This window comes from Macaca thibetana, chromosome X (assembly GCF_024542745.1).
Source record: "Macaca thibetana thibetana isolate TM-01 chromosome X, ASM2454274v1, whole genome shotgun sequence".
In the NCBI taxonomy this organism is placed as follows: domain Eukaryota; kingdom Metazoa; phylum Chordata; class Mammalia; order Primates; family Cercopithecidae; genus Macaca; species Macaca thibetana.
The window spans coordinates 46,370,739-46,391,632 of record NC_065598.1 but is presented as its reverse complement, the minus strand read 5'-3'; the positions used below and the strand labels follow the sequence as shown (position 1 = coordinate 46,391,632).

Sequence of the window (20,894 nt, the reverse complement as noted above, 5' to 3'; positions counted from 1 at the left end):
TTGCATGTATCTATAATTAGGTCATTTTTTTTTTTGCTCTGCGGAATTCCATTTTATGAATGTATCACAGTTTATTTGCCAGATGAAGAACACTAGGCTTGTTTCGAGTTTTTGATAATTATGAATAGGGCTGCTATAAACATTACTGTACAGGTTTTTGTATGAATGTACGTTTTTATTTTTCTATGGTAAATACCTAGGAATGGGATTGCTGGGTCAGAAGGTAGGCATATGTTTAACTTTATAAGAAACCTGCCAAACTGTTTTCTAGAGCAACTGTACATTCCATCTAGCAACATGTAAGAGTTTAGTGCTCCACATTCTCTTTAGAACTCGGTATTGTTAGCATTTTTAATTTTAGCCACTCTAATAGATTAATAGTTGTATCTCATTGTGATTTTAATTTATATTTCCCTAATGTTGAATATATTTTCATGTGCTTATTTGTCATTTACATATCCTTTTTGGCGAAATGACTGAGTCTTTTTCCCATCTTTAAATTGTACTGTTGTTTTTCTTACTTTGGAGTTTCGAGTGTTCTTTATATACTCTGATGGAAGTACTTTGTTAGATGTGTAATTTGCAAATATTCTCTCCTAGCTTTTGGGTTTTTTTTTTTTTTTAGTATCTTAACCATATCTTTTGGGGAGCAAAACTTTTAAATTTTGATGCAGTCCAATTTATCAACTTTTATTAATCATGCTTTTGGTGTCATGTCTAAAACTATATAATCCCAGGTAGAGATTTTCTCCTAAATGTTTTATGGTTTTGCGTTTTATATTTAGATCTATGATTTGAGTTAATGTTTGTAGAAGGTATGAGGTTTAGGTTGAGTTTTTTTTTTTTATGTATGGATGTTCAATTGTTCCAATATGTTTGATGTTCTTTTGTTCCAAAAGATTGTTGTTGACAATCTTTTCTTCACTGAATTACTGTCACAACATTGTCAAAAATCAATTGTCCATATTTGTGTGGATCTGTTTCTGGACTTTCTATTTTATTCTACTGATCTGTGTATCTAGCTCTTTGCCAATACCACACCATCTTTCTTACTGTAGTTTTATAGAGGGTCTTAAAATTGGGTAGTATGAATCCTCCAACCTTACTCTTTCTCAAAATTATTTTAGCTGTTCTAGTTCCTTTGCCTTTCCGTATACATTTTAGAGTCAGGTTGTCTCTACCTGCAGAATGTCTTGCTGGTACTTTGATTGGAATTGTGTTGAATCTGTTAGTCAATTTGAGGAAAATGGACATTATTACTGTATTGGATTTTCTGATCCATAAAATTGCATTTCTCTGCTTAGGACTTCTTTATCTCAAAAATGTTTTATAGTTTCAATGTACAGGTCTTACACATATTTAATGGACTTATCCTTAAGTATTTCACATTTTTGATGGTATTACATTGGATATTATTTTCATAATTTCAATTTCCAGTTGTTCATTGCTAAATATAGAAATACAATTAATTTTTATGTATGAGTTTTGTATCCTGTAGCCTCACTAAACTTACTTGTTCATTTTAGTAGCTTTTATTTTGCATATTTCATACATAGACAATCATGTCATCTGTGAATAAAGACAATTTTATTTCCTTCTTTGCAATCCAGATGACTTTGATTCCCTTTTTCTTGCCTAATTGCATTGGTTAGAACCTCTAGTACAGTGTTGAATTAGAAGTGGTAGGGCCATAGAGGACATCCCTATCCTGTTACTGATTTTTGGGGAAAGCAAAATTTTTCACTGTTAAAGTTAGCTGTAGGTTTTGTTTATTTGTTTGTGGCTATTGTAAGTGGGGTTGCCTTCTTGATTTCTTTTTCCGCTAGTTCATTATAATGTATACATATACATGTACAATGTATATATTACAATATATGATTGGTATATAGAAATGCTACTGCTTTTTAATGCTGATTTTGTATCCTGCAAATAAACTGAATTTGTTTATATCTAAGAGTTTTTTGGTGGAGTCTTTAGGTTTTTCTAAATATAAGATTATGTCATTTGCCAAGAGGGATAATTTGACCTTTTTTCCAATTTGGATGCCTTTTATTTATTTCTCTTTCCTGATTACTCTGGCCAGGAATTCCAGTACAATGTTGAGTAGGAATGGCGAAAGTGGACATCCTTGTCTTGTTCCAGTTCTTAGAGGAAAGCCTTTCAGCTTTTCCCCATTCAGTAAGATGTTAGTTGTGGGTTTGTCATATATGGCCTTTAGGGAAGCTTTAATTTTATAAATGTGTTTTGATCTTTGTTGTTATTGTAATCCCCATATACATACACTGTGTCCTTTGGTATTTATTTTTCTTAAACTGTGGACTTTGTGTGTGTGTGTGTGTGTGTGTTTATACAGTTAAGTATATTTAAATGTGTTTAAATACACATTTAAAACAAGCCTACTATGGACTATCTTTTTCTAGTCTAGGACTCTGTTGACTGCTATACATTTTTGCTGCTGAGAGAACTAGGGGGAAAGAAAAGATTGCATTCATTAATAAAGTAGGCTATGAATGAGCCAGAGTGATTCTCCCTAGTGGTATGAATAAGACAATTGTCTATTTTCAATGGCAGTGTTATGCTGAGTGTTTATGATGGCACTGAAGAGAGACACAGACAAGGCGGTAATACTGTAGTGATTTTTATCCATTGTGGGAAAATCTGGTAAAGAGTGGAGGTCTGTTATGGCAGATGAAGTCCTTCCAGCACAGTCAGAGAAAAAGAGGCAGGTAGTTCAGTAGGAAACAACTGTTTACCAAGGCATTGGAAGAGCTGAGAAGTCAAATAGAGTGTGTTGAAGCAAGCTAAAGATGAGCAACAGCAGAAAGCTACTGTCATCCCTAGGGCTGACACAGGGAGAAGGTAGTATTACCAGAGCCCGGGAATGATGTCGCCGAGCAAGAACTGAAACTATTGTGAGGGCTGTTGGGACCTGGTCGGAGGGCTGTCTGGTGGGAGCTTCAGCCATGGAGAACACATAGCCACCACGAGAGAGAGAGAGAGAGAGAGAGAGAGAGAAAGAGAGAGTCACTCCTCGCCTCTCCCCTGTGACATGTGCAGAAAGGGCATAAAATGGATCCAAGGACCAACACTAGCATGAAGATCCTTCTTCAGATTGAATGCCTATTCTGGTGTGTAGTATATTCAATACCTACATACAATCTGGAAGGGAGGAGAAAAGCTGTATGGTCAGGGTCAAGAAGAACTAATATGTCTGTCACCAAACTCAGGGGGAAGGGAAATCAGGTATTGAGGCACAAGCTGGAACTGCTGTGGTAATATATGCCTGTAGGATGGGATGAGGTAATTATGACAAATTTCCCATTTAAAATATTAAGCATATGCACTAAAAAACCTCACATCAGCTATTTTGTAAGCTTGTCTCATTGTTGTTTTATTGAATTATTATATATTATTTAGGGAGAGGAAGTGGCAGTAGATATGGAGACAGAAGGAAGAACACTTTTTATAGTGTAAGTAACATTGTAATTTAATATACACATTAATCTTTATAGGCAAAATGGTAGGTATTTCTGTGACAATGCCTTTTTTCAGAGAGCCACATTACCAGTGATACCCTGGTATCTCCAGGCCTCTTTTTGATGAGTTTAGCCAGAGAAACTGTGCCCGAGGTGTGTACTAATCTCTCTGAATCAATGCTATTTGGTGTGTGTGTTTTTTTTTTTTTTTTTTTTTTTTTTTTTTTTTTTGAGACAGAGTCTTGCTCTGTCGCCCAGGCTGCAGTGAAGTGGCATGATCTCGGCTCATTGCAACCTTTGCCTCCTGGGCTCAAGCGATTCTTCTGTCTCAGCCTCCCGAGTAGCTGGGACTACAGGCACGTGCCACCACACCTGGCTGATTTTTGTGTTTTTAGTAGAGATGAGGTTTTGCCATGTTGGCCAGGCTGGTCTCGAACTCTTGACCTCAGGTGATCCACCCGCCTTGGCGTCCCGAAGTACTGGGATTACAGGCATGAGCCACCATGCCAGGCAATGCTATTTGGTTTTATAGTAATGTTTCTTCAATTTCTATAATTCAGGCAGTTCTTGAAAAATTCCTAATTAGAGTTGGGTTTCTGTAAAAGAGGACATTTCCACAGGAGTCCTGTAATTAAGCCCTTGCTGGTATGGAGGGCCTGGCCTGGCCAGTGACACCAGGTCAAGGGATGATGTAAGTTTGAGCGGTTTTTTCTGCTTCAAAAGGCCAAATGGACATCAAGCATTTATGTGTTACAAGAGCATATACGTTAACGAAAACAAGTTGTGTCTTTGAATTATAACAACTCAGGTGAGACTATTAGTTATTTCAAATTGATCACAATTCTTGATTGGATATTAATACTATAGATTTCTAAACTCTTCTTTCTTTTATCGTTTTCCTTTTTTTTTTTTTTTTTTTTTTTTTTTTTTGAGACAGGGTCTCACTCTGTTTCCCAGGCTGGAGTGCAGTGGTGTGATCTCTGCTTACTGCAGCCTCCACCTCCTGGGCTTAAGTGACCCTACCACCGCAGCCTCCCAAGTAGCTGGGACTATAGGTACATGCCACCACACTCGCTAGTTTTTTTTTTTTTTTTTTTTTAATTTAGTAGAGATGAGGTCTCACTATATTGCCCAGGCTGGTCTTGAGTTCCTGGGCTCAAGTGATCTTCCTACCTCAGTCTCACAGGCATGAGCCACTGCACCCAGCCCCAAACTTTCTATGTATGACTGATTAACAAAAATATTCAGTGAATTATTACCTAATGCTTTGTAATTTGCTTGATGCAATCTTTCAGTATTTCAAATATCCAATCCTTGTGGGTAAAGGCTGAAAAAACTTGAAAAACTAATAAACAGACTTCTGGTTTCAGCCTAGATATGTGGCATGCAGAGCTGTCATCCTTACAACAAGAAAAAGCTGGACAAATGGAAAATTAATGACTTTTTCTGAACCTAGGAAGAAATGGAGATTTTAGGGCAAATGATTAACCCAAAATCACGAGAGAGACAGGTACCACTGCAGAAAGAAACAGGACCTGAACATTTGCTTACCCGGGACAGATACTGTTGAATGGCATATAAACCAGTAAGAAGATTAAACCAGAAATTTGTAATGAATTACTCAAAGTTGGGGACCACAGATATAGGGGTTTCTCGCCCTCTTACAGACTTTTCCTCCAGGATTCCTGCCAGGTACTCACAGGGAAGATCAGGGAGAATCCTGAGAAAGTTTTTCCTGTGTCTTGACTGGGGTAGAAGAACAAAAGCCACTGCCAAAATCTGCCTAGATATCTCTCCATCTCCCTAAGGAACAAAAGTCTTAATCTGCAGGAAGAAGGTAACAGAAAGTGAGAGTACTGGTGGAAACCCACTGTAATTGGGGAAGGAGAAGAGGAAAAAGAAAGAAACCCTACTTTCTTGGGAAAGAAAATGAATGCCTGGTAGGCCTGGCATTGTGTTTGGAGGAGGATCAGGAATGCTTGTGAAAGCCACAACCCCAAGACCCAGGTTCACAGTATCTGCATAATATTGCAAATTAATCAGAATATCAGAGAATACCCCCATTTCCCACCTCTCTACTACAAAGCTAACAAGCATCAAATAAAAAATAACAATGGAATAAGGCCTGGGGAACTGCAAAAGAGAGATTCTCTCTGGGTTGCAGTACAGAAACTTAAAAGTCAAATATGGAGACCCAAAACCAAGTGAGGGGAAGACATTGAGAAAAACCTAGTGGCAAATTACCCTAATGCCGTAAAAATAAGCTGTCAGTACAGGAATTTGAAGACTCTTGAGGCCCTGAGCATAACCATAGAAACAATAATCTTCAAACCTAGCCCACCTCCTGATTATATTAATACAAACCTCAATGCTAAAGGCCTATCAGAAAAAAGGTATACTCATCTTCAAGTATAAAAAATATTTACCTCAGTACCATTTTGATACAAAATGTCTGACCATCCGAAATACATTACGAGACCAAAAAGGCAAGAAAAGGCAAGAGACAAAGCAATCACCAGAACCAGGCTCATGTACGACACAGATGTTGGAACTATTAGAGAATTTTTTTTACAATTATGATTAATATTTTTGAAGCTCTAATGGAAAAAGTAGATAACATGCAAGATCAGATAAGTAATTTTAGGACGGAGATGGAAAATAAAAGAAAAAAATCAAATTCAAATGCTAGAAACAAAAAATACAGTAACAAATGAAGAATACCTTTAGTGGACTGCAAAAGTCAATGAACTTAAAGATATCGGAAGGCAAAAAGTGAAATAATCAGAACAGAATATCCAAGAGAAGAGTACCAATGTCAAATGGTATAACATTCACATAATTGGAATCTTGTGAGGAAGAGAGAGAATGAGAATGGGACAGAAATATTAGAAGAAATAATTGCTGAGAGTTTTCCAAAATTAGTGACAGATGCCAAACCACAGATCCAAGAACTTTAGAGAACACCAAGCAAGATAAATACCAAAACAACAAACAGATACCCAGGCATATCACATTTGAACTGCTTAAAACTAAAGACAAGGTGTCTGGGTGCGGGAAGGGGGCTGGGGAAGGAGTAGGGGAGGAAGCGCTATATACGGAGGAAAAGGATACGAAATACAGCAGACTTTTCAGTAAAAGACCATGCAATCAAGAAGACAGTGGGGTGGCTTCTTTCAAGTGTTGACAGAAGAAATTGTCAACCCAAAATTCCAGTGAAAATGTCCTTCACAAATGAAGAAGAAAAAAAGACTTTTTGAGACAAACAAAAACTGAGGGAATTTATTTCCAGCAGACCCACTCTACAAGAAATGTTAAAGGAAATTCTTCAGGCAGAAAAAAGATGATATAATTTGGAAAATTGGATCTACAAAAAGAATCAAAGAATGTCAGAAATGAAATAAGTGAAGATAAAATCTTTTAAATATTTAATTTTTCTAAAAATAAGTGATTTTTTAAAAATAAAATTTACAACAATGTGTGTTTATAGCATATGCAAAAGTGAAATGTATGACAACAATGGCACAAAGATGGGAAGGAGGAATTGGTAAAATACTGTTATAAGGTCCTATGCTCCTTGTGAAGTGGCTATATTATTTGAACTCAGATTATTTAAAAACGTATTGTAAACCCTAGGATAACTATTTAAAAAGTTAAAAAAGAGGTATAAATGATGTTAATAGAGGTGATAAATTGAATAATAAAAAAATCTCAATAAAACCCAGAGAAAGCAGAAAAAAGAGGAAAAAAGGAACAAATTGAACAAATAGAAAACAACTAACGAGATAGTAGATTTTGACCCTCCATATAAATAGTTGCTTTAAATGTGAAAATGCGAATCATCTAAAAGACAGAGATCATCAGATTGGATTTAAAAAAGCAGATACAACTTATAAGCTGTCTACAAAAAAAAAGCCCACTTTAAATATAAAGACATAGATACATTATGCTAAATGAAAGAAGTCTTGCACAGAAGATCAGCCACTGTGTGGTTCCATTTATATGAAATGTTTAGAAAGGGCAAATATGTAGAAACAAAGTAGATTAATGGTTGCTGAGGGCTGGAGGTGGAAAACTGGTATTTACTGTTAATGGATACCAGGGATCTTATTGGAGTGATTGTGTTGTTGGTTGCATAACTTGGTAAATTTACTAAAAATCATTGAATTGTACACTTAAATTGGGTGAATTTTGTTGGTTATGAATAAAATTCATAAAAAATAAAAATCAATAAAATTGATTTTTAAAAAAACAGTTAAGTGTGGTGATGCAAAAAAAAAAAATGACTGTGGCCAGTTTGGCCATTTCTTGTAGAAGAGGCTCAGCCACCTGAAGACTTCCAGATCCTTAATAACTCATCAGGTCCCTGCCAGCACAGGGAACATCGTAGACCTGTCAGCAATTAAAGAAACAAAAGTAACGAAGATTTACACTAAAAATTGAGTGTGAAATAATGACATTCCTAGATAAACAAAGACTGAAATGTTAACATCTGTTCATTTTTGCTTCAGTGATTTGGTATTCTATTTTTAGATGTGTCTACTTTAATAATTTTTATATCTTCCTGATGACATTATGATGAAGGGTCTTTCTGTCTATAATATTTATTGTCTAAAGTCTATTTCATCTGATACAAACATAGTTACTCTAGTGCTTTTATGATTGGTGTTACCTGGCATATGTTTTCCAGTCCTTTTACTTTCAACCGGTGTGTGTGTGTGTGTGTGTGTGTGTGTGTGTATGTGTGTGTGTTTTAATCTATAGCAGTGGTTCCAAGCAATTTAGCCCCCTTGTGACATTTGGCAATAGCTGCAAATATTTTTGGTTGTCACGCCTGCATGGCAGCTACTGACATCTAATGAATAAAGGCCAGGGCTACTACTAAATATCCTATGATGCACAGGAGAGGCCTTACAACAAAGAATTATCCAGCCTGAAATTTCAGTGGTGCTAAGGTTGAGAAGCCCTGATCTAAAATGTGCCTCTTTTAGATAGCATACAGTGGAATCTTGGGTTTTTCCCCAGTGTGACAATTGCTGCCTTTTGATTGTAGTGTTTAGTCCAGTCCCATTTAATGTAAGTATTCATATGATTGGATTTATATCTGCAGTTTTGCTATTATTTTCTATATATTTCATGTAAGTTTTGATTCTTTGTTTCTTTTTCACTGCCTCCATGTGTGTGGGAGGGATAGTACTCGTTTACCATTTTAATTCTTTTGTGTTTTTTCCACTATATTTTTGTGTTAGTTTCATAGTGGTTGCTCTAGGGATTACAATAGTCATCCTAACTTAATCTCAATCTACTTGAGTGTGATGCTAATTTAATTCCAGTAAAATATTGAAACTTTCTTTGATTCTAGCTCCATTACCACATCCCTCCATCATGCTAGTATCATAAAATATGTATCATCTATATATGCTACAACACTAACCATACAGCATTGTAATTATTGTTTAATTCAGTTTTATGTCTTCTTAAGAGTTTAGAGAAGAGAAAAAAATATATATGTATATAGTTTTTTATAGTTACTCATATTTTTTACATTTTCCAGTGCTCTTAATTTCTTTGTGTGGCTTTGAGTCATTGTCTAGTATCATTTCCTTTTACCTAAAAGACTTTCTTTAGTATTTCTTGTAAGGCAGATCTGCTAGCAACAAATTCCTTGCTATGGATAGCAGCAAATAGTCTTTTTTAGGTTTGTAACGTGTATATAGCCCTTAATAATGTATTGTTTAGTCTTGCCTATTTTTGTACTTCCTGAGTCGTCTTTGTCAATATTTTAAACATTTTGAGTCGTTAATACATTTACATGGTCTACATATAAAAGCAAATTTAAAAGGGACAGATTGAAAAGGTATACCTCACCCCCAACTCTCCATTTCTCCTTAACATTGTAGTAACCACTTTTCTTCAATGTTTGTCATTTCAGTGTTTCTTTACATAAATAAAAGCAAATACAAATATATGTGCTAATTTCCACCTTTTCTCTGACAAAAGGTAGTATACCATGTGTTCTGTACCGCACCTTATGTTTTTCATTTAATTTGTCCTAGAGATTTTGGCATATTAGTACAAAGAGGTATTCTTCATTCTTTTCTTTCATAGCTGAATGGCATTCTATGGTGTGGATGTACCATAATTTAGTCCTCTATTGGTGGGCCGTAGGGTTGTTTCTTGTAGTAATCAAACAATACTGTAGCGGGAACCCTTGAGCGTCTTATGTATGTGCGGGTGTATTTGTAGAATAGATTCCTGGGAGTGGGACTGTTAGATTAAAAGGTATATGCATTTGCAATTTTAGATGACATTGCCAGATTCTTCTCATTAGAAGTTGTATCATTTTTTACTTCCTCCACAATATATGAAAGTGCTTATTTCCCCATCTTCTTGCCAACAGGGTGTGTTATCAAACTTTCGGATTTTGTTTCTCTTTTCTTGAGACAGAGTCTCAATCTGTCGCCCAGGCTGGAGTGCACTGGTGTGATCTCGGCTCACTGCAACCTCTGCCTCCCAGGTTCAAGCAATTCTCCTGCCTCAGGCTCCCGAGTAGCTGGGATTACAGGTGCCCACCACCATGTCCGGCTAATTTTTGTGTTTTTAGTAGAGATAGGGGTTTCACCATGTTGGCCAGGCTGGTCTCGAACTCCTGACCTCAGATGATGTTCCCGCCTCAGACTACCACAGTGCTGGGATTACAGGCATGAGCCACTGTGCCCAGCCAAACTTTTGGATTTTTGTAAGTATGAGGGAATGATGTCTCAGCATGATTTTATTTTATTTTTTTGTTTTTTTTGAGACAGGCTGCGAGTGCAATGGCACTGTCTTGGCTTACGGTAACCTCTGCCTCCCGGGTTCAAATGATTCTTGTGCTTCAGCCTCCCTCTCAAGTAGCTCAGATTACAGGCGCCTGCCACCATGCCTGGCTAATTTTTTTTTTTTTTTTTTTTTTTTTTTTTTTTTTAGTAGAAGTAGGGTTTCTCCATGTTGGCCAGGCTGGTCTCAAACTCCTGACCTCAAGTGATCCACCCGCCTCAGCCTCCCAAAGTGCTGGGATTACAGGCATGAGCCACCACACCCAGCCCTCAGTGTCATTTTAATTTGCATTTCTCTTATAAGTAATGATAAGTATCTTCTTAAAAGTTTAAGGGTCATTTGTATTTTTTTTCTGTGAATTGCTTATTTACATTCTTTGTCTATTTCCACCCCTGCTCCCATGGGCTTATCTTTTTTCTTGAGTCCTAGGAGTTTTTGGTATATTACAGAGATTAGCCCTTTATCTGTGATGAATTGCAAATGTTTTTTCAGTTTTTCCTTTTTTGCTTTGCTTATGTATTTCCTCCTTCTTAGAAGTTTGTTGTAACTATCAAGTGGTCAGAATCTTCAATTTTTTAATTTTTAATTTTTTATTAAATTTTTATTTTTTAGAGACAAGGTCTCTGTCATCCAGGCTGGATTGCAGTGGTATAATCATAGCTCACTGTAATCTGAAACTCCTGGGCCCAAGCAGTCCTTCTGCTCCAGCCTCACAAATAGCTAGAACTACAGGTGCACACCACCACACCTGGCTAATTTTTATTTTATTTTAATTTTTTTATTTTTTATATGGGGAATGGCTATGTTGCCCAGGCTGCCCTCAAACTCCTGGCCTCAAGTGATCCTCCCACCTTGGCCTCCCAAAGTGCTGGGATTACAGGTATGAACCACTATACCTGGCCCATTTTTTTTTTTTTAAGATGCTTGGACTTTATCATTAGAAAGATATTCCCCACCAAATGGCCACCAAATTGTCCCAACACCAGTGACTAAAATGTCCATATTGACCCCACTGATTTGAGATGCCTTCTCTTTCATCCACTGACTACCTATATATATTTCTGGACTTTCTGTTCTGGTCCATTGGTATTTCTCTATTCATGAATTAATACCACAGTAGCAATTGTTATGGATCTTAGAGCATATTTTAAAATCTGGTAGGGCTAGTGGCTTCTCGTTGCTTTTTTCCCCCTGAGTTTTCCTGGTTCTTCTTGTTTGTTTAGTTTTGTGTATGACTCTAAAATTAACTTGCCTATTTTCTGTCCAAATGCCTATTGGTATTTTTATTGGATAGCATTGGATTTATGAGTCGAAGTGGGAGAATCATTTTTACGATATTGACTCTTCCTATTCAAAGACCTCCTGTGACTTTCCATTGATTAAAACCTTTTGTGCTCTTCTGGAGTGTTTTTGAGTTTTCCACTTAAGTTTTGTACATTTCTTAAGTTTATTCCTGGATATTTTATATTTTTGGTACTATTATAAACAAGGTCTTCTCATCTATTTTATATATATATCTTCTCATCCATTTTATATATATATATATATAATTTTATATATATTATTATTTTTTGACAGTCTCACTCTGTTGCCCAGGCTGAAATGCAGTGGTGTGATCTGGGCTCACTGCAGCCTTGACTCCCTGGGCTCAAGCAGTCCTCCCACCTCAGCCTCCTGAGTAGCTAAGACTATAGGCATACACCACTCTGTCCAGCTAATTTTGTTTTTAATTTTTTGAGGAGACCACGTCTCACTTTGTTTCCCAGGGTGGTCCTGAACTTTTGAGCTCTGGTGATCCTCCTGCCTTGGCCTCCCAAAGTGCTGGGATTACAGACATGAGCCACCACATCCAGCTTCATCCATTATGTCTTTAACCTCTATTGTTGTTCTGGATTTCCTTTATTTTCTTTTTTAAAAAAGATTTTGCGTAGCCCCATTTTTTTCACTTTTTAACTCTCATTTTCATAGCGCGGGATATTTTCTGAAATTTTTCAAGTGATTCTTACTATATTTCTGTCTTGCAATGAATTATCTTGAAAATTAATGTGAGAAATCAATGTTGTGAAGATTGATTAGGATTTCTAGTGTAAATGTTGGATGTAATGGTGAGTTTATCATAAGTCCTTAAAGGGTATGAAGGCTGAACCCCAGAGTTTATTTTGACATTGGTTTAGTGGAGGCAGGCTGAGCATGAACCAGAACTTGCAACCCTGAAAGTTAACCAATTAGCTACTGAATAACTATTTTAGCTAAATGTTGAATGGCAAGTATTAAAAATAAATATTTATCCAAACCAAAATATCACCAACTTAGAATGAACCTCCGAGTTAAATAAATCTGAAATTTTATTCAGAAACATATTATTATTGCAATTTTATTAAAAATTTCAGGAATCATCTTTTTAAAGTTTGACATTGAAGGCAAGAGATAATTTCTTTTCTTTCTTTTCTTTTTCTTTTCTTTCTTTCTTTTTTTTTTTTTTTTTTTTTTTATGGAGTCTCGCTCTGTCGCCCAGGCTGGAGTGCAGTGGCGTGATCTTGGCTCACTGCAACCTCTGCCTCCCTGGTTCAAGGCTCCTGCCTCAGCCTCCCGAGTAGCTGGGATTATAGGCGCCCACCACCATGCCCAGCTAATTTTGTATTTTTAGTAGAGATGGAATTTTGCTGTGTTGGTCGGGCTAGTCTTGAACTCCTGACCTCAGGTGATCCACCCACCTCGGCCTCCCAAAGTGCTGGGATTACAGGCATGAGCCACCACGCCCAGCCAGCAAGAGATAATTTCTCGGCACCATCAGTTGCTAGATTGCATGTGAGTTCATTAGATTGTATGTGTGTCATGCCAAAGAGATAACTAGAAATTAAATGCAACTCTAAAAGTTTGTTTTGCAATGTTATAAATGTTAATGCAGCAAACAATTCTACAAAGACTAGAATTATGTTATAATCTAATATCTATTATTGTATCTTGTATTGTTACTTAAATTTTTAGGTATTTATTGGCTTAACCAAAAATATTGTTTTTCCTTAAGTTATTTAACTATTGCACTCTTCTTTCATTAATTCACTCAAATATTCACTGGCTGTTTACCTATTTTTAAATGTATTCCCTTTTTAAAGGCCAGGTTTATTGAGGTATAATTTACATACAACAAAATTCATTTCTTTTAAATATACAGTTCAATGAGTTTTGACACTGCATACACTTGTGTAATCACCACCAAAATCAAGATAATAGAACATTTCTATCCCCCTGGAAATCTGCTTTTGCAGAACATGCCCTTCTCCTACCCTAGCTCTTGGCAACTACTCATCTGTTTTCTGTCTCTATAGTTTTGCCATTTTTAGAACATCATGTATTAGATAACCTTTTGTTTTCTAGCTTCTTTCACTTAGCATAATGCTTTTGAGATTCATCTGTGATGTAATGTGTATCAATAGTTTGTTCCTTTTTTACTACTGAGTAATATTCCATTGTCTGGATATATCACAGTTTACTTATATATTCGCCATTCATTGAACATTTGGGTTGTTTTCAGTTATGAAGTATTATAAATAAAGCTGCTATGAACATTTGCTTACCTGTCTTTGTGTGGGCACGGGTTTTCATTTCTGTTGGAATAAATACCCAAGGTGAGATTCCTTTGTTGCATGGTAAGTGTATGTTTAACTTTAAAAACCTGGCAATCATTTTCAAAATATCTGAACATTTTTCATTTCCATCAGCAATGTATAAGCTTTTCAATTGTTCCACACCTTTACCAACTTTTGTTATTTAGGAATTTTAAATTTTATCCATTCTAGTGTGAAATGGTATCTTATTGTTTTAATTTGCATTTTCCTACTGACTAATAACGTTGAACATCTTTTCTCATGCCCATTTGCCATCCATATATCCTCTTTGAAGTCTCTGTACTTGTTTGCCCATTTTAAATTTATCTTTTTTTGTCTAATTGAGTTGTGTATTTTATATTTTCTGGATACCAATCCTTTGTCAGATACATGGTATGCAATATTTTCTACCTGTCTATGGCCTGTCTTTTCATTTCCTGAACTGTGTCTTTTGAAGAACAGAAATTTTAAGTTTTTGACAAAGTCCTGTTTATCAGTTATTTTTTCCTTTATGGTTTGTGCTTTTTGTCTTTATCTTAATACATTCTTAATAGGTTAACTATTTTGTATATCAAATTAATATCTCTCACAGTCATTAATTGTTACTTTATTCTTACAATAATAAAGATAAATATATCTCTCAATAGATTAATACAATTTTTACTCCATCTTACATATAGACTTAATAAATACAAATGGTACACTTTTTATATTACTCAGATTGTTATGCTGGTCACTGTGCCAGCATGCAATAATTGGTCACTAACAGTTAAGGGATACCAAAAATGATATTGCAGGAGACGTTCAGTTACTTCTGAAGATCAGAGATGATTTTTGCCTAAGTCAAGCTTTGGGATATCCCTAATTTATATTGGCTGGTTCTTTGTGTTTGTTTTGGCATTAAGTACAGATTTAAATCTTTCCATGAAGAGACTCAAGCGCAATCATAATTTTTCATAAGACTAAGTCATATGTTGCTACCCAAGCATTTGCTGACTATTTGTTGTACAGGGACACAGGCCCTACTCACAAGGATGGCTATGGGAACATTATGCAAAGGGAGTTATTAAGACATTAGCTTTGCGATCCCTCTGGGATATCTTCCTCCTCCTATGGAATCAAGAGAGTGGTTTGGATGAGGCTTGTGGCCTTTAACATTTCATGCGTATAAGGATCACTGTCATCCAGACATTGGAACTTGTAAAATTCCATGACTTTCTTTCACTATACCAGAGTAATTGTGACCCAGCTTCATTTGCTTAAATGCAGAGTTAAGGTTTTGCTGAATTTTTAGTGTTTAAGAGATTGTGTTGGGACACCAGGTGATAGGAAGAGAAAATAAAAGGTTTCTGCCCCTGAGTTGACACTCTTGAGTGGAACACAACTGTGCACAGTGAGCCAAAGGGTGAGGCAGGCTGTGTGGCCGAGTTTAGGGTATGTGGGGATCAGTTGTAGGAGATGAGACAGGAAACATATTCAGGCAATAGATTGTGGGGGACCTTGATTGTCCTTGTGGGGCCCAAGGCTTCATTCCATTAAAAAGTGAATTGGCATTCATGAGTGAAGGCTTGGGCTGATTTAGGCCTACCTGGGAGTGACCCTGGCCTCCTATGCTCTATGTCATTGAAAACAGTAAGAGTTAAGATAATTGAGGGATGTTGTGCCTGCCTTGGTTGTCACATGGAGCTGCCCCTCCACTGGGAAACTGTAAATTGGCATGGGAAATTTGGCATGCCTGAGGGTGGTATAAAAGATTGACAGGAAAAGGGGCTGTGGTTTTCTTCATCAACAAAATCCACAAACAAGTGCGGGAGCGGTGGCTCATGCCTGTAATCCCAGCACTTTGGGAGGTCGAGGCGGGTGGATCACGAGGTCAGGAGTTCGAGACCATCCTGGCTAACACAGTGAAACCCCGTCTCTACTAAAAATACAAAAAATTAGCTGGGCGTGTGGCAGGCGCCTATAATCCCAGCTACTCAGGAGTCTGAGGCAGGAGAATGGTGTGAACCCGGAAGACGGAGCTTGCAGTGAGCCAAGATCACGCCACTGCACTCCAGCCTGGGCGACAGAGTGAGACTCCGTCTCAAAACAAACAAACAAAATTCACAAACATCTTGCCCATCGTCTGTGGCAATCATATGTGACCTGTGTGGATGAGGGGCAGAAGTAGCTGTAGACTTGGGTAGCTGCCATGCCTCCCATTGAGATGAAGCTGCAGACCCTGATGGGTTTCCTCTCCTGTGTCCTAATATAAAGGTAAGTAAACATTGTATTAAATGGAAACCAGTGTGTGTCTTGGGACTCTGGTTGCCGCTTGATCTCGTCACCATAGCTGTGCCACTACACTGACACCTTGAAATGGAAGGTTAGCATTACGAACTGGGCTAACTGGACTTGTTTTGGGGATGCGGGGGATCTGAATGAGGGTTAGAGCAATGACAAGGTGAGAATAGGGAGGATCATCTGCCTTCAGGACAGGCACTGAGAGTCCTGTCAGCAGTTCTGGCACATGGTCTGGAGAAGAAGGAAGAACAGAACTTCCAACTATAGCTCTGGTGAGAGGTCTGAATGGGGCCAGGAGCTCTTCTTAGCTGTTTAAACATTTTGAAAGTTTTTATTTTAAATAACAAAATTTAGCAGTGCTTATATATGCCAAGCAGCATTCCAGGCATTTTATTTATTTTTATTATTTTGTTTTTGAGACAGGGTCTTGCTCTGTTACCCAGGCTGCAGTGCAGTAGTGTGATCATGGCTCACAGCAGCCCCAACATCCTGGGCTCAAATGATCCTCCCAACTTCGGCCTCCCAAAGTGCTAGGATTGCAGGAGTGAGCCGTGGCTCTGGGCCCATTCCAGACATTTTATAAATATTAACTCATTTAAGTCTTCTAACAACTCAATACCATTTATAGTTTCCTGATGAGAAAATTGAGGCACAAAGAAGTTGAGTGACTTGCCCGGGTCACGTAGCTTAGTAAATGGTGAAGCTGAGCTTTCAATCCAGGCAGTCTGCCTCTAGACTCCCTCCTCTGAACCCTTCTGATTCCTATAGCTTCTCTTCCCCATTCTTCCTCATAAGACATAAGTGGTTTATGGTTTTGCTCCAGTGTTTGGGTTTCTTTGCGGCTGCTCAAGATCAACCAGTTCTTCGGGAAGGCGAACCCCAAGGCTCCACCGCCCAGCCTGACTGACTGCATTGGCACGGTGGACAGCAGGGCAGAATCCATTGACAAGAAGATTTCTCGATTGGATGCTGAGCTAGTAAAGTATAAGGATCAGATCAAGAAGATGAGAGAGGGTCCTGCAAAGAATATGGTTAAGCAGAAAGCCTTGCAAGTTTTAAAGTAAAAGTGGATGTATGAGCAGCAGCAGGGCAATCTTGAACAACAGCCATTCAACATGGAACAAGCCAATTATACCATCCAGTCATTGAAGGACACCAAGACCACGGTTGATGCTATGAAACTGGGAGTAAAGGAAATGAAGAAGGCATACAAGCAACTGAAAATCGACCAGATTGAGGATTTACAAGACCAGCTAGAGGATATGATGGAAGATGCAAATGAAATCCAAGAAGCACTGATTCGCAGTTATGGCACCCCAGAACTGGTTGAAGATGACCTGCAATTCCGGAACGTGTTCCCACTGACACAAAAAACAAGGATAGAGTTCTTCTGGTGGATGAATTTGGATTGCCACAGATCCCTGCTTCATAGATCAGCATCATTCAAGTATATCTTATAAAACAAACACATATTATGGGACTAGGAAATATTTATCTTTCCAAATTTACCATAACAGATTTATGTTTCTTTCCTTTCTTTGAAGGAAAGTTTAATTACATTGCTCTTTGATTTTTTCCGTTAAGAGACTCATTGTTTGGGAAATGCTTTTTTTTTTTTTTTTTTGTACTAAAATTTGATTCCTTTTTTTCTTATGAAAATTGCACTTAGTTTAAAAGTATCTTTGGGTTGTATGACTTGTTTTCATTCATTAGTAATACTTTGAAATAAAACTAAGGAAATGGAATGTTAAAAATCTATGACAGTGTAACTCTACAGTCTCAAAATGACCTGATAAATCGGTAAGACAAAGATGAGATTATTGGGGCTGTTCATATTATGATTCAGAATCATTTTCTATTGTGGTATTATAGGTTGGTTAAAGTGATGGCCTTTTTGATAGGTTTTGTTGTGTCTTGTGAACAAATCATTTCTGTGTCCAATATTGGAATGGAATTATCACTATTGTATCATGAGTGGATATTTTGATTCTATGGTTCCCTCAGTATTACATCTTGACTTCTAATCAATAATGAATATTTCTTGATATTTAGTGTATAGGACATTTATTTATACTCAATAAATATTTTTCAAAAGGATATAATTTTAATAATATCACTTCAGCTTAAAACCTCTACTGTGGAAACCAAATTTAATAGAATTTTAATGTCATTTCAGCCTATAACTCCACTATAGAAACCAAATTAACCATTGTGAGGAAAGAGCAAGGGACAATCTGGGCTTGGGCCCTGGGTCTGCCGTTTACTAACTACTGAGTAGTCTATTCAACTTTTCTAAACTTCTGTTTCCTTGTTAGTAAAATCATGCTAATCTCATAGAGCTTTTGTGAAGAATAATTGAGGTAATGGTCATAAGTACCTTGTTAACCACAATGGGCTATTCTAATATGAGGGATTGTTAACAGTAAAAAAGCAACTGCTTCAAAAAAAAAGAGAAGTAGAATTAATCATTTTTAAAATGTCATTATTTGTTGCTGCTGTTGTTGTTTTGAGAGGGAGTCTCACTCTGTTGCCCAGGCTGGAGTGCAGTGGTGTGATCTCAGCTCACTACAACCTCTGCCTCCTGGGTTCAAGCAATTCTCCTGCCTCAGCCTCCCAAGTAACTGGGACTGCAGGCGTGCACCATCACACCCAGCTATTTTTTTGTACTTTTAGGAGAGCTGAGGTTTCATCATGTTGGCCAGGCTGGCCTTGAACTCCTGACCTGAAGTGATCCACCCGCCTCAGCCTCCCGAAGTGCTGGGATTACAGGCATCAGCCACTGTGCCCAGCCAAAATGTCATTGTTGATGACTGAGTCAGAACACTCACACAGGTTACAGCTGCACAGGGTGACATCACTGGGCAGTTTCCAGGAAGCATGGATTCCTTATGGTGTGTGTGGGTGAATATAGCACCTGCCCTTTGGCTTGTACCCCTGTCCTGCATACCAAGGAAGCCCTGTGCTGTGGTTTTAGGGCCTCATATCACATTTGTTGACCCCCCCCCTTGCTACTGAGACAGCCCCCTCTCCAAAATTCTTAGAGTTAGAAGGTGTATTTCCCCCTCCTCTTGGCATCGTTGACAGGGTCCATGGCTTTGATGCTCCTGCAGTCTCCTACTTTGCCTTTCCATAGGAGAGTGAGTAAATTTTCTTTGGAAGGAAACCCAGGCAAGTCTGAGCAATGAGTGTGCATTTGGGGCTCTCTGGGATTCAGACATTGCTTTGTGGTGGTGTTTTTGCTTTTGCTTTCTTTTTTCTTTTCTTTCTTTCTTTCTTTTTTTTTTTTTTTTTTTTTGTTTGAAGAAATCTTATTGTCAGTTATACCACGGGCTGCCCCACCCAGGCACATTAGTCATGGCAAAGGAAGCAAATCATTCCTTTTCGAAGATGAGCCTTATATTACATGAATCATTATATTAATCCTTACATGAAGTCCATCCTTTATGTGTGGTGGTGATTGTATTTTGTCCATATTTCCTTTGCTGGGTGGGGAGATCAACTGTAGCTTTATCATCATGATTTTCATTTCTTGCTACAAAGTAGTGATTTGGTTTCTAGGTTGGCATTGTAAGGAGCCTAATGCTTTGTCACAGTACTCCGGCTCATACTGCTGGCTGAACAGAGGCTGCTAAAATAGGTTCATCAAGTTGTTTTTTTCATCGTCATGTTTTGTACCAAATGAAGCGTGACACATCCCACTCTGTGACAGAAGCTGTGAGTGACAATCGGTTCTGTGTGGTGGCCTAAAATTACAGAACGTTACCTGCTGCTTACTAAGGAAGAATCTTCTAGAGGTTTTCCCTGTACCTCTGCTTGGAGCCCACAATAGAACTTGTGTATGGCATCTAATAAATTGCAATCCCAGTGTGAAAATGACCTGCAGGCACAGAGAAGAAATAACTTAGTCACATAAAGTTTTGGAGTTCTCAAATCACTCATTTAATGTTATTTTTAAACATCCATCTCTCATTTGGTTACTTTCTTTAATAGTCCAATTCTTTATGTGTAATACAGAAATCGAATATCATAAATGGGATTGATAAAAGTCATTCTTTGCCTCATGGAATTTTAGTTTTTACAAATAACCTTAGAATAATTCAGGTAACTAAGGTATTTGGAGCAACAGTGCTTAAGAACTCTCTATCACTCTCTATTCTCCATTTTTCTGCAAGTAACTCAGCTAGATTAACAAACATTGTCACAGAAACAAAGTCTTTTTTTAAAAGCTATGGATCCTTGTGTTTATATTTTCAAAAAGCCATAAACAGGCATTTATCCCTTATTAAGAGGACTTAAACAGGTGTTTAAACATTAAGACAGTGATGATTTTAAAACATAATAAAACTCTAAGTTAAGGCTTTTGTTTTGAAACCCACATTCATAGCTACTTATATGTGGAACACCTTTGCATTTGGGGGCAACGTGCTATTAAGGCTGTTGACCCTAGTACTCACTACTCACCCCTACACACACACACACACACACACACACACCCTAGAGAGAAACAGTGGCTTTTTGGAGCCCAGGACCATCAAAATAGATTTTTAACTTATCAAGCCTTGAACTAGAATAGGAAACTCACATTTGTTCTAGTGTCTATGTGTTTAATAGTTCATACCATGAAGTTATATGTTGATTGCAGATGTGGGAAGCAAAATGGAAAAAAAATGCATCTTGCTAGCAAACATCGCCGACGGCCTTCACTAACTGCACT

At 37.5% G+C, this 20,894-nt stretch overlaps 1 protein-coding gene and 1 pseudogene across 4 annotated transcripts in view; both read left to right on the top strand.

Moving 5' to 3' along the window:
* SLC9A7 (solute carrier family 9 member A7) overlaps nt 1-20,894 on the top strand; it is a 1,149,612-nt gene that overhangs the window by 16,459 nt on the left and 1,112,259 nt on the right. The window lies entirely within an intron of this gene.
* On the top strand, nt 16,573-17,728 carry LOC126945667 (charged multivesicular body protein 5-like; annotated as a pseudogene). The gene has a single exon (XR_007722512.1). The product of XR_007722512.1 is annotated as a charged multivesicular body protein 5-like (transcript).